Raw genomic sequence first — 13965 nt, 5'->3', positions numbered from 1 at the left:
AATTGTGGAGACTTTAACGGCCCTAATAGGAAACACACCCGCAGCGGAGTCCCTGTGAGTCATTCTCCCACCGGAGCGGTCCTCGGGCCGGCTGCCACATGGCAGGGACACGCGGCGCATGCTGCCTCCCCGCCCCGGGGGACGCAGGACCCCGCTTCAGCCTCTCCCCATGCTCAGAGAGGACCCTGGTGGGACGGGGCCTCCAGGAGAAGCTCGCCATCCCTTGGCCATCCCTCTCCCCAGAGCCACAAACTCAGCTCCAGAGACAGGAGGGGACATGGAGAGAAGGACGTGAATGCGCAATGGACGTGTCCCCCAGACCCTTGGTTTGGGGCTTTCCCTCCCATGCAGGGCTTGGGGAAAGGAGCAACCCCGAGGCAGGGCAGCCCCCGTCCTTCCCCTGCCTCTCCCCGCCGGGCAGCCGCCTGCTTGTTTAGCAAAGCGAGGCGACCTTCTGGTGCCGCCCCGTTGTGCCGGCGCTCAGGTGTCCCATCCGTCATCGTGACAGCCCGCGCGGCTCCGGGAAAAGGTCACCTGGGCTGTACCAGCCTTCCCCTTTCACATTTATGCTCATGCCAAATTAGTTCTTTGTCATAAAACCCGATGACCCCCATTGCAGTGGTCTGATGTTTCCTGAATAAGCCTGGTTTAAGATGCCTCCTTTCCTCCTTGCATCACTCCCTCCGTTATTGAGAGGCACCAAAGAGAAAGCGTCAGTCCGTGCATTTTAAGGAGAATTTCCTTAATTCTGGGGATGTTCTCACTGAATCTCGATGCATTTTTCTGTGTCTGCTTGACAGCAATACCTGGTGATGTCAGATGAGCCTCTGGGGCCCTCAGCTCTCATTACCAGCCTGTCTAATTAAGGAGAGATGCTGTTGCTGACTGCTTTTGGTGAGCGACAGTGGGAAAGCAACAAATGCCAATCTCCATCACGCGGCAGGAAGGTCTGTGCTTCTGGGGCCCTGCTGGGCCGGGGTCTCCAGGCAGCCCCAGCCCGTGCTCACAGCCACGTGGAGCCTTATCTTATCCGAGCAGCCTCGCTCCAATCACTAATAATTAGCAAGAGGCCAGATGAAAATTAAGGCAGAATGAGTCGTCATCGGCCCCATGGGCCCCCCATCCCTCTCCCCCAGATGGAGATGGGGAGATGAGGTCCTCGAGGCCCACGAGGAGCTGCTGCCCCCCAGCTCCCCCCCTCACCGCGCTCCCAGCCCAGCCTTTCCCAGGGCGCTTCTCCCAGGTTGGGAATGTTTGGCTCGGGGTTGTGGCACGGGTGAGGAGGGAACTCTTGTTTTTATTCTTCTACAGTGGGAATGTTTTTCCTCCTGTTATTCATCAAATTCTGCTGGAATTTAATACTCACCAGCTCTAAATAGCCTATTGCACTAACAGTGATTGATGGTTTCCAACGAGTCCATAAATGCTGCCCCTCCTCATCCCTGCACTTTCTCTCCCTTCTGTCCCTATCGCTCCATCTCTCCTCTCCTCCCTTTCTCTCTCCCCCTCTCCGGAGCTAGAGAAAAGCCAATCATGCTGTTGTTATGTGGATTGATTTGTTTTCTGTTTCTGCTGTGTTTTTGGATAGGAAGACATCAGGGATTTTTGAAAGAGCAGTGAAATGCCATGGCCAATGAAGCCTGACTAGAAATTCCTCAGGTTATTATCTCTTAGATTAGGGAAATCTTGGTGAATTTCTGCACAAAAAGACTTCAGGAGAAGAAAATGGCAAAGCGCTGCCTGCAAGCAGAGCTGCTGGCCCAGCCTTGGAGGCCCCACGGTGATGTGGGCATGGAGCAGCCGCGGACAAGGCACCAGCAAGGGCTGGGTGCCCACAGGTGCTCGGTTAACACCAGCAATGGCTCAGCTCTCGCCTGGGTGAGCAAGGCTCTGCTTCCATGGCACAAATCCCTGTTGTTAAGACTTTTGGGGTTAGGGAGCTCAGCTCCCCTCCGAGCAGCAGTTGGGCTGAAATGCTGCCCGCTGCCTCCCCACTGTCCCTGGGACTCCGAGAGTGCTGGCTGTTTACCGAACCTTCCCACAGGACACAATAAATCATCTTTATGCCCTTTCCCTCTGTTTGGAGCTGGCTGTCCCCAGCAAAGTTTGCTTCTACCTGCTGGGGGCTGCCCTGCCCCTGGTAAGCCCAGGGAACTGAGAAGCCTGCTCTGTCCTGTTCACATTAAAGCTACCTGAGATAAAATCTGGGGAGCTCTTAGAGGGAAACAACTTAAAGAGATGTAAAATGGTAACTTGATTTACTCATTTGTTACCGAGTGTTTGATTCCTCCCTGAACTGCCACCCAGCCAGCTGGGTTATGTGTCAAAGGGAAAAAAAATCCAATACAGACAGATCCCTTATCAGATTCCCTGCATTAAAAGGATTTGGGGAATGCTAATGCAGAGGCAGGCGGTGGGAGAGGGGGCTGGCTGGCCGCAGGTCACAAAGCACAAAGCACCGCTCCCCCGGGACCTGCTGGCAGGGCTTGCTCACCAGCCTGGTGCTGGACGATGGCAGATTGAGGGCAGGCTCCCAGCCTCCATGGAGGAAAGCGTTTCACAGAAATCCTGTCCCACCATCAGCTCAGAAGACCCAGCCCGAGGGAGGGCTTTTGGCACCGCTCCCCAAACTTTCCCGACCCCGGGTGGAAGGAGCCAGGACCATCAGGATGGGGATGGGGATTCAGCCCCGTGCCCCTTACTCGAGTTCACTGCAGCAAAAATACCCCAGGGATTAGGTCCTGAGTCACACTAATGACTGGGAGAATTGTTTTGTGAATTAACAAATGCAATTTGTTTGCCAAACAAACACAATCCAAAAAGGGCAAGGTTAGGACAGCAGGAAACATACTTCGCTCATTCATTTTGACAACTGCAGTTTTGTTTCAATTACTGATGTGCATCCTCTGTAATGTCCTCATGAGCATGCTCTAGTCACCCTTGCCAAAACGATGAAGTCTTGGTAATAGGAGACCTTGAGTGTGATGGCTCCGCTATTAAACCTGTGCTGAGATGCGGAGCGAGCCGTTTTGGTGTGTCCAAATGATGAAGGGCAGATTAGTAAGGCCCTGCTGTATTATACTGTGAATATATTTAGCTACTCAATGTGATATAGATTAAGAGCAGCGGGGAGCCTGGCAGTTACACTTCAGAGGGCTGGGAGGGAACATTTCCATTTAGCTGAGTTGACATTAGCTTTGCACGCACCTGTTTCGCGCGCCCCATCGGGGGACCGCATCCCCCTGTCCCCAGGGCTGTGTCCCCCTTTGGTCCCCGGGCAGGGTGCTTCCAGCCACAGCTCCCATTTGGGCTGCTGCAAAGCTGCTTGTGCGTGAGTCAGACTGACACAGGGATGGCTGGAAGGGCTTTAGGGGCTCTTTAGGGAAATTCACTGTCCCTGCTGTGCCGTGCAGCTCCCTTTCCCTCCCCTCCAGCCGGTCCCTGCTGCTGGGCTGGGACAGCTCTCATCCAGCCCAGCTGGAGCCAGCCCTGGGGATGAGCTCATGTTATAGGGCGAGCTGTCCTCTTGCTGCCCCTGCTCTCAGCTCCGTTCCTCTCCTGCGTTCCCCAAAGCACCACCTTTCCCCTCGGCACAGCCCGTGCCCACCCCTGCCCGCAGCGAGTGGGAGCATCAGCGATGTCCCCGGGTTGTGCACGCGTGCCCCATTTATAGGTGACACGGGAGGGAAAGAGGGGGCGTCACGCTCAGCCGGGCAGCAGTCCTCCTCTGCCGTCTCACTTGGATTGCTGGCTCATAAAGCTGCAGCACAGCCTCGAGCTGCTCCATTAAGGGACAAATGTGGCTTTCCCTCTTCTTGGAGGAAAGGTCTGGAGGCCAGGACACCCGCTCCCTGCTGAAATAGAGGCTGTTCCTTCTCCCTCTGCTTGGCTCCAGCAAGTGCTGGGCATCCCAGTCCCAGGGCAGGCTGGAAGTGGTCGGAGCAGGGACAAAGAGAGGGCAGGCCACCACGGGACATCCTGCAGGTCAGGGGGCACCACTGGTCCTGCAGCAGAAGGGTTGTGGGAGTCCCTTTCTGCTTCCTAAAGCCTTGGGCAAATGCTTGGGTTTTCAGCCAGCGGCACCAGCTTAGATCATATATGTGCTGTTTTCCTACTGCTACCCTGGGTGAGAATCCCATTTACACCCCTTTGTGACAGATTTCCCCAGCAGTCCAGGTTGCCGGTCCCACAACTGGAGCACCCTGGAGCACTCCCTTCCTGCCCACAAGACCCCTTCCGAGCTCCACATCCTCTCGGGATAATCCCTTACTGCTTAGGCTGGAAATTCCTGAGAGCTGGAGAACTCGCCTTATTAGTTGCAGGCACATGGCCATCCGAAGGACTGTATGATTTTAATAACCATCCCAGCGCTCAGGCATGTGGCTTTAACAGCCCTCAGCAGCCCATCTTTCCACAGGGGTAATAGGAAGCTTTGGAGACATTGACAAAAACAAGCTTGCACTCAGCAAAATGAAAAAAAAAAAAAAAAAAAAAAGAAATGAAAAGAAAGAAAAAACAAACCAAAATAAAAATCCCCCTTCAAAACCTGTTTCAAGTCAATGAAAATGTTTTGTTCAATTGTAAAACAAACAGTCCATTTGGTTTCGCAAGCATTCTTTTTTTTTTTTTTTTTTCCTGAAGCTTCCTAAGTGGGTTTGAATTAAACATAGGCAAATTTTGACTGAAAACATCATTTTAGAGCAAAACAAAAAAGATCCAATAAGCTTCACTGCAAAGCCATTGTAACAAGATGTTTCAACCTCTGTGATTTTTATTTATTTATTTATTTATTTTTCGATACAATACGATCTGCCATTTAGTGACTCATCTTGGTTGACCTGAAACTGCACTTTTTGTCAAACAATCTCCTTGTCAGGAAAGTTTCCCCCGGTGTCACCAGACGCTTCCTCGCCTGCTGGCTGTGCCCGCTGCCGGGGCCGCCTTCGCCCGGCTTGCTGTGCCTGGGGGTGCAGCGCCATGTCAGGCACACAGAAAAGCCAGAATTTCTGGTTTCCATAAAGGAATATGGAGAATATTATCCAGTGAGATTTGAAACTTTGGTGGGAAAGTTGCCAGCGTGCAGCCTTTTCAAAGAAACTCCTGTATCTCATATTGCTGAAAACTGGGAAGTCCTGTGGGCTTAGGGAAGGGGAGCCCTGGGGGGCGCGGGGGTGTTTGTGATGGACATGGGGATAGGGGCAGAGCGGGGGAAAACCTTCTGAAGGGTTTCTTTTCTATGAGAATAAGTCATAATTAATGCTATCGAGTGGCAGAAAGGCAGCTCCGGGTAACGTGAGAGGGGCCTTATCTCTCCCCATCACGTGGCCGTCTGCGCTCCTGCCCCAGGTGTAAGCAGGACGCGTAGGAAGCGTGGGGAGCGGGATGGCATCGAGGGGCTCGGCCCCTTTGCATCAGGGCTGGCTCCAGGCACCCAGCCACGCAGGGCTGAGCACCAGGGGGAAGGCAGGTGCTGGGGGACCCTCAGGGACCCGTGCCTGGGCACCCCAGGGCTGTGCTCCCTGGCAGGGTGCCTGCTGGTGCCCGGGTGAGCGATGCCACCAGCAGCTGTGAAGGCGCCCGTGGCTCTCCGTGCCTTCATTTGTGCCTCAGCCGCCTTCTGGGGCCGGGCCGGCCGTGGCAGCCGGTTACCACGTCTCTGAGGCATGAGCTCATAGTGTTACTTAGACAATTTGTTAAATGGAAGCTGATTAGAGGTTTCCCTGCCTGGGTCCCGGGAACCATATGTCATTGTTTATTTACACTTTTTGGCCACGCTCGCTTTCTTTTTCTCTCCTCCGGCAGTCGGATCACAAAGCCACACGATGCCACTTCGCTCGGAGGCTTTGATGCATCCTCCCTGGCTGCGGCTTGTCCCAGTGTCAGCCCCAGCACAGCGGGGCCACGGGGCTGCGGCACCGCCTGGACCCCAGCCAGCGGGGCAGGAGGCAGTGAGTGCCGTCAGACACAGCTCCGGGGACACTTTTTGGCTGCGTAGCTTTAAAATAAATAAATAAATAAATAAGTAAATAAATAAATAAATAAATATTAAAGTTCCTAGAATTAGTGGACTGGAAAATATTCATCGAAATGTCTGTGTGGTGGAAAGCCCCTATGATAATAATTACCTTTTTCTGTAAGGATCCTTGCATAGCTGAAATTGTTTCGTTTCTGAACAGCAACGATAAAAAACCACTTTAGGTTTTATTTCCCTACTTTGCCTTCCCTTGGGAAAAAAGTAGGAGAGAGAGATTCCACGCATGCACATAGGCAGACGCATTCACACGCACACAAAAGCCATAACAAAACTCGAACAAACAAAAGCCTCAAAACTTGATTGCTTTATTTTTGGGGGCTGAAAAAAATGTGAACTTCTCAGAGAGAAGAAAATGTGACTTGCTTGTTTTGTCTTTGTGGCTTGCCCTGTTTTCATGGAATTTTCTTTCCAGTTTGCAGCCATCGCTAGTTCTTGAATTTCTCCTATTAAGGCTAACGCTAACAGCTGCCCTAAGCCACTGCCCCCTGAAGGAAGCACCGAGCAGGACGGAGGTGCCTAGCAGCAGGCAGCAGGTCCGCTCACCTCTCTGTGGCACAAACAGCCACCGGGACACCCCAAAATCCCCTCTCCTCTGCTGTTCCCAACCCCACAGCATCCCCAGCACTCTCTGCCTGGCTCCACAGCTCTTTGCTCCCAGGAGGATTGGGTTGTCGCATTCCTGTCCCCTATTTTGTGCAAGAAGAGGGTTTTCTGAGTGCTGACTGCCCCCTGTCTCACTTGGGGGATTTTCCTCCTCTCCCCACATCTCATGGGCTGCCCTGACCCATCGTCAGGATGGTTCCCTCAGCCTGGCCTGCATCTCGCCCCCTCTGATCTTTCCCCAGCACAAAGCACATCATCAAAAGCAAAAAAAGCTTAAAGACCAAACCAAAATAAATATATGTATAAGGTGTGATGGATGGTCCCTCCTCGGAAATTCATCTTCGGGAGAGACAGAAACTCACCAGCAGCCTGAGCAGTGGGACCAGACGGGGGGGAGCACTCCCTGGTGTGCACTGTGTGCCAAAGCAATGTTGGGGTGCTGGCTGCCCCCCTGCCCATGCAGGTGCCCTGCCCCATGCCCCTGGCCCACGCCAGTTGCTCTCACTCCTGTTCCATCCATGATATCCATGGGAAATGAGCTGGCAATGCAAACTGTGGTTAAAAAGTCCCCAGCGATCGCTGTTCCCGAGCCCTCTCTCCGCCGTACACCTCTCCTGTCAGAGCACGGGGGCCCCCGAGGCCAGAGCTGACTTTATTTTCCTGTCTCACGCAGCAACAAACAGACTGTGGATGCGCGGCGAATACCAAACGGCACGCAGATAAGGCAGCTGTCTGGGGGAGTCACGGCACGAGGCTCCGAAAGAGGGAAAGGGCAGCGGTGGGGAGAGGATGTAGAAGCTGGAGATGTCTGAATTGGATGAGCTTGGCACATTTCCGAGGGGCTGCGACCCAGGCAGCGCGTCCCATGGCACACGTCCTTCCTGCACGGAGCTGGGGCTGCGCTGTGCAGGCAGGCGGACCTGGAGGGGTTTGCACACCACAAAACAGGAGCTGCGGGAGGGTTTGGTGCTCTGTGTGTAGGGCAAGGGAGGGAGGCCAAGTGCAGAGAGCCCAGGGAGAGCTGCATGGAGAGGAGGAGGAGGAGCAGGGGGAGGAAGGCCATCGGGATGGTTCAGCAGATGCGCTCACCTGCTGGGACTGTCTGTGGGCAGCACCTCGGTGGGACTGCTGAGGAAGCTCAGCTTTGCACGGGCAAGATGCTCATCTCAGGGCTTTTTGGCCCATGCCTGTCAGCCAGGAGGACCGTGCCGGGGACATGAAGCCAGGAGGGAGAAATTGGTGTCAGGAGTGTGGGGCTCGCCCTGGGGAAGGACGTGGCCAATGCACACTGGGGTGGTGGAGCCAGGAGAGCAAGAAGTGTAACGCCACTGACCTTCAGCTAGCTTAAAGGGAGTCAGCAAAAAAAAAGGGAGGGGAATGATTTAGAAAGGTAGAGGAATGTGTAATTAGAAAGATGGGACTGAGGGAAGGAAAACAGATGATAAATTTCAGGGAAATAATCCAACAGAGAGAGGCAGAGGAGTGAGAAGCTGTCATCTGCGGGAAGGGATGAGAACGTCTTCCTATGGCACTGAGAAAGGATTTTGAGATGCAAACACGTACGGTAAAGGTGCAGCCCCTGCTGCTGGTTCCCTTGGGGAGCCCATTTCTGCCCCTGTCTCTGCCTCCTCAGGTTGGCCAAGGCAGCGTGCCCTCACCTTCAGGCGGCTCGGACAAACCCTGCCTGGGCAGGGAGGTGGCAGAAAATGTCCCCGGTGCTTCTGAGCCCTCCTCAAGCTCCCTATGCTCTTTGGATGAGAATCCCACACTAGTTTTGTGCCACGTCTTCACGGTTGTTTTCATTTATAGGCAATACAAATGTCCACCTTTGAAGTGTGCCCGTTTTATTTTCCTGCGTGTTGCTCCCTTTATTGTATGCATTTATTTTTGTGTGTGGATCTGTGCTCTGGCCAGGCTGCCACTGGCCACGGATCATAAGGCAAGCAGATCAGGTCTGCTTGGTTTTTGAAGCTGCTTCTGCACATATACTCAGTCATTTTTCCCCCAGTTGTAGGGTTCTGCACAAAGAGACCACAAAATCCTTGCTGGTACTTAGCAGAGAAAGCCCCCTTAGAAACCTCAGCCAAGAAACCCTAAAACACAGCAGCAGCACGGGGAAGGGGGGCTTGTCCCAGGTTGTGTCATTTGGGATGGGGAAAGTCAACTTCTCCACCACGTTACGTGGGCTCGTCCCTGCACCCCAGCCTGGGCACCACGGGCTGCAGATTTCAGCACAGCCAGGTTTGGGGCGTGAAGTGCCTTATTCCTTCCAGGGGGGGCAGAAAACGCACTTGCTCTCGCTTGCTGAGCTCCACCAGGCATCGGGGCCCGGCCCAGCCTTTGGAGGGTGTTGGGCATCCTTCATCGGTGGGAGCAGCAGTAAATCTCGGCTGGTTCTCTCCGGGCTTACACAGCCTGGGCTCCGAGCGTGTGGTTTGGCAGCCGGCAGTGGGTCGTGAGAGGAGCACTGCTGGGGCAGGCTGATCCCACCGCAGCTCCGCGGGCACCTTGACAAGAATCCCAACCTGGCCTCTTTCCTGACAGCTGCAGCAGGGAGAAGGATGCTCGGAAATGCTTTATGGCCTCGGCTGCTCCAGGTGAAGTCCAGAGCCTAATAGGATTAAAACGAGCTGAGGAAAGTGAGATTAGGTCGGCCTGATGCTTCTTGTGATGGCTGTGGTGTGAGCGGGGTAACCCCACCGCTGGGCTTTCTGTGCTGCAGGGCTGGGGCAAAGCACCTCAGAGCTCGGCAGGAATCACAGGCGGAGGAGGCTGATTAGGTCACTAATCTCATCCCCTTACCAATTGGGCAGGAAATTATTTAACTGCTTTATTTATTTGTTTAGGAATGTACCTCAGCAGCAAAATCCCCCTGCAGCCAGCTCCGTGGACTGCTGAGCATCTCGCAGAGCAATGGGTGGAAGTCCCGCTCCTCGCTCCTAAACAAAGGCCTCAGAAAGCATCTCAGGGCTGCCCTCGGGCTCGGGGCCGTGGATGCAGGGCCTGGAGGTCAGATCCTGCCCCGTGCCCCCCGCTGGCAGCCCCGGCTCACCCTGTCTGGCCAGGGATGTGAGCAATCGGACAGCTGGGGAGATTTATGGGACCCGTAACAGAAGCTCTCTGGAGAGAGCCCAGGAACTGCTTGAGATCAGGCTGAGCTCCTGCATCTGCTGGAGATGTGGGACCGGCCCCGGGGCTGGCGGCTGTGAGGGGGAGCAGGTCAGCAGCTCCCCCCCGCCTCGTGGTCACCAGCAGCCTGCTTTCGCTTTGGAACGATGATGAAAACCAATTTCCAACTGTCTTTTCTTTTTTTTTTTTTTTGTCTGAACAGAATTCTTGCTTTTCTGACAGCCCTGGCTGATGCTGGTGGAGCACAAAGGCAGGCGTGTGGAAAGGGGGCTCCCTTCCAGCAGCTCTGGGTGCGGGGGCTGTGCCTCCCTCCTCACCCTCCTGCTCCCCAGCTGGGATGGCATGGGGTGATGGGGTCTGTGCCCCCTGCAGGATATGGTGGCACCTCAGCACTGCTGGAAGCAAGCCCCTGGCACAGGAGCCCTGGTGAAGGGCCGCAGTTGTGCTCCCATCACCAGATACCAGTGCAAACAGCCTCGTTACGGAGGAGCGATGGGGGTTTCCTTTCTCCTCCACCCCCCCCGCTCCTCTCCATGATCATTCTTGTTATTCGCTTCCCCTCTTCTCTTCTCCTTTCAGTGCAGACGGTTTCACTGGGCAAATCCGAACGAAAGGCTTGCAAAGAGGATGCTCATAAAATATTTATGGAGAACTGCGGTGAACACAAGTAGGATAATGAGGGTCTGTGGGATATGGGATGTGTCCAAACCAGCACAGTGAAGACCTCGTAAGAGGCGGAGGCAGGCGGTGGAAGCCATCAGTGAGTCCTGGAGGCTCTTTACTCATTTCCTTCGTGCACAGTGGCTGTGCTGCCACACACTGCTGCCGGCTGGCTTCTCCTCATCACCCAGCACCTCACTGACATCCCCCTCTCAGCCGTGCCAGGGGGTCTGTGCTGGCTGTGCCCACCCCAAAGCCATCATGTTGCCATCACCACGAGCCCTGGAGAAGGCCACGGTGTGGTCTGAAGTGCAGCAGGGAGCTCTCCCAGTGCCTGGACGTTTCCCCATGCTCCAGCCCCACAGCCGCCCCGTGTGCTCCACGCGGCTGTGCCATGTCAGCCGTGGCATAGGATGGGCAGGATTTTCCTCAGCACTGTGCTTTTATAAACTGCGAGGGGATGTGTCTGAACATCCCTCGCCTCCCTCGCATCCACCATGGTCCTGCCGTGAGGTTTCCCCGTGTAAAATCCCATATGCTCAGCTTTAAAGCACACAAAAGCCCAAGCACTGCCAATGCCAAGAAGGGGCTCAGCAGCTCCGTGCAAGCTCCAGCGACGTGCAAGCTTATCCCGTCCTGTGAGCAGAACCAATAAACACCGAGTGGCCTACCTAAAGCCGGGGAAGGATCGCCGTTAAACCTCTGTCTTACAGCAGCTTAGCTAACTCCTTCTCGAGTTACTCAGGCAGCGGGTGTCCCACGTCTCCCACGGCTGGGATGCTGCTGACCTTTGGGCAGTCTCTCCGGGGTCTGACCCGTCTCCATCCCATACAGAGGGTCAGCCACGATCTGCTGGCGAGCCCCTCTGCCTGGAGGTGAAGAAGCCCCAGCTTACGCACCCCGTGCTCAGCCAGCCCCACAAAGGACCTTGAACTTCTGTTGGAGCTTTTACCCCCCTGGGAGCCATACCGCCGGCAGATGTTTGCTGTGATACAGGACACGACAGCTTTTATGAGTTGTCAGCTGGAACACAATATTTTAGGGTCTGTAGGTTAAAGTGGAGAAGCGCAGCTTGCACGCACGCCTGTGCCGGCAGCACAAGGCACCCCCAGCCTCGTTGCACCCCAAGCTCTGTGGCTGGGCTGTTTTCCCCAGTCCTGTCCCCTGGGACCAGCCCCATATCCCTGGGGGGACACCTCCTGCACGGCCAGGGACTTCTCAGCCCATGGGAGCAGCACCCTGCCTCTTGCTGCTACCACACCACCTGCAAGGCTCACGAGAGGGGTTTTCCATCTGGCCAGCAAAATAGCTCCCAGAGGGGAAGGGTGGGCACCTGGAGGGCATTTCACCCATTCCTAATGGTCACCGTGGAGCTGTGAGCACAGCCACTGGATCTGTGCTCTGGGCAGGTGGAGGGATGGGGGGCACCACCACAGCCTGGTTTTCCCCAGCTCCCTGCCTTGTGCTTGGGAGGAATCCCCATCTCTATCACAACGTGGATCTCTGGGAAAAGGAGAAGCAACGTGACGGGATGGGGACAGGGAAGCTGCTTCCTCCAGGCTGCTGCACGGGCAGTCTCTCATGGTTTAAGAGCCAGGACAGAAGCTTGGCAAGCACTGGCTCTGCTGCTGTATGCACCTGCCCTGCACGGGGTCCCACTTTGCCCTCTCTCCTCCACTGCCAACACCCTACAGGCACCAAAGTTCAGGTCCCTCAGAAGGGGGAGGCGTGCTCCAGACATGAAAGGTATTTCTGGGCATCTGGGGAAGCAGTGATTAATCTCAATTACATGCTCCAACGCTGAATAATCTGGGGCAGCAGATTGAGTTACGTTGCCCTCTTTCTGTGGCTATGGGAGGGAGGGTTCCAGCCTGAGGAGATGTTTGAAAGATGTTTTGACTACTGAAGTGCCAAACTTAACCCCGGTGTAACTGGGCTTGTGGTGGAACGTGCGGGTTGGCTTTTGCTTCCTGTGCCCTCCGGGCAGCCTGACGTTTACCACTGACCGTGCACAACAGATCCCACCCCAGCATGGTCTCCCCAAGGCCGTTTCCTCTCTCAGAAAAAAATAATTAATAAAAATAAAGGCTGGGGAGGCTGATGCTGGCAGATCCCAGAAGTGACACCACAGCTGAGTGGGACGGAGCTGCCTCAGGCAGCCACCAGCTCCTGCACTCCTGCCAGTGTCCCCAGTCCCACCTGTGAACTGGGGGCATCGAACCCTCCCCTCTGCATGCCCTGCTGCGGGGTCAGGGCAGGTCTGGCCCAGCACAAGCCGTAACCTAACCGGGATCCCAGCCTCGGTCCCCAGGGGAAAGCAGCAGCTGTGGAGGGCGGTGATGAGTGCGGTGTGCGAGCCCGGACAGACAGATTGATGGGCTCAATCCAGAGAGCCGCTCCGACCCCTCACATTATTTAACAGAGTCTTTTTCCCCAGACTAGAAAGCTGTTACTGATACACTGCGGGGACCAATAATAACCTAATCTCAATTATTGATGGACTAAACATGTCATTCCCATCATTCGATCGGGAACCTCGCAGGGATCAGCTGCAGCGAGGGCTCCTGGCAGGGAGATGAATGAAGGCAACCCCAAACCCCCCAATAACATGGAAGAGAGCCGCAGCCCCTTCATAAAAGAACAGCATTTCTTTTATGAACAGCACATCCTCACAATTAACACTTCGCAAAAGTAATTATAACACCACCAGTATCTACTCAAGTCTGTTCCTTCTTACCACAAAGCAAGGTAAGAATTCACAGTAAGGCACCTTTTTCATACAGCCTCTTGTTCAATCTTAACAAATACTTGAAAATATTATTCAAAGTCAGCCTTACCTGCACTTGAGCTTCTGAGTTTTTTTCATTGTTATTATTATTATTATTTTTTTTAGGGCTGGGAAGACAGCTTAGAATCCATGTAAGTAACTTCACTGCAAACAAACAAGGTGAAGGCAGTACTTAAACTCCCCAACATGAAACAACTGTAGAACCCAGGAACACTTACCTGCCAGCTTCTGAACTTGAGTCACCACCAAACCACTTCCCAGCGAAGTGGTACCACCAGGGTCTTACTGCACTGAGAAGGCACCACCAGCATAACTATCTCATGGAGTCTCTAAAACTCTTTCACAGAGACGGTGGAAAACATGGAGAAAAAGCAGCCTACTGGGGAGCACTGAGTCCATTTCACCATGACAGTAGAAAAGCACCCTAGGTAACCTGAGCCTCAAACCCTCCCAGAGAGACAATTCCTCCTGTAAGTCCTCATGCTTCCTATATAGCAAAGGTCAAATGATCCCCACCTGGCAGATTTCACTTAACAAAGGTGGAGCTGAGAGACATTATGGAATAGGCTCATATACCTGGCTTCAATGTTTTAAGGTCGATTGCTCCTTATCGCTAAGAGAAATAACCTGACAAGGGGCTTAGTGGTTAGAGTTGACCTAATGAATTAACTACAAAGGGTGTGCATGGCTAATATTTCTGTTAGTCATTCTGTGAGGAAAATTAGTACAGAACCTGTTAAAATAAGATAAA

At 54.1% G+C, this 13965-nt stretch overlaps 1 long non-coding RNA gene across 1 annotated transcript; it reads right to left on the bottom strand.

Moving 5' to 3' along the window:
- Positions 1-8192: 8192 nt before the first annotated feature.
- LOC137863823 (uncharacterized) lies at positions 8193-13662 on the bottom strand. The gene is made up of 2 exons (XR_011101170.1): positions 13433-13662; positions 8193-11449 (listed from the first exon to the last, which is right to left on the bottom strand). It is a non-coding gene; the product is annotated as an uncharacterized lncRNA (long non-coding RNA).
- Positions 13663-13965: the final 303 nt, after the last annotated feature.

This window comes from Anas acuta, chromosome 13 (assembly GCF_963932015.1).
Source record: "Anas acuta chromosome 13, bAnaAcu1.1, whole genome shotgun sequence".
In the NCBI taxonomy this organism is placed as follows: Eukaryota; Metazoa; Chordata; class Aves; order Anseriformes; family Anatidae; genus Anas; species Anas acuta.
The sequence above is the reverse complement of the archived record's forward strand: the minus strand, read 5'-3'. Positions and strand labels throughout refer to the sequence as shown.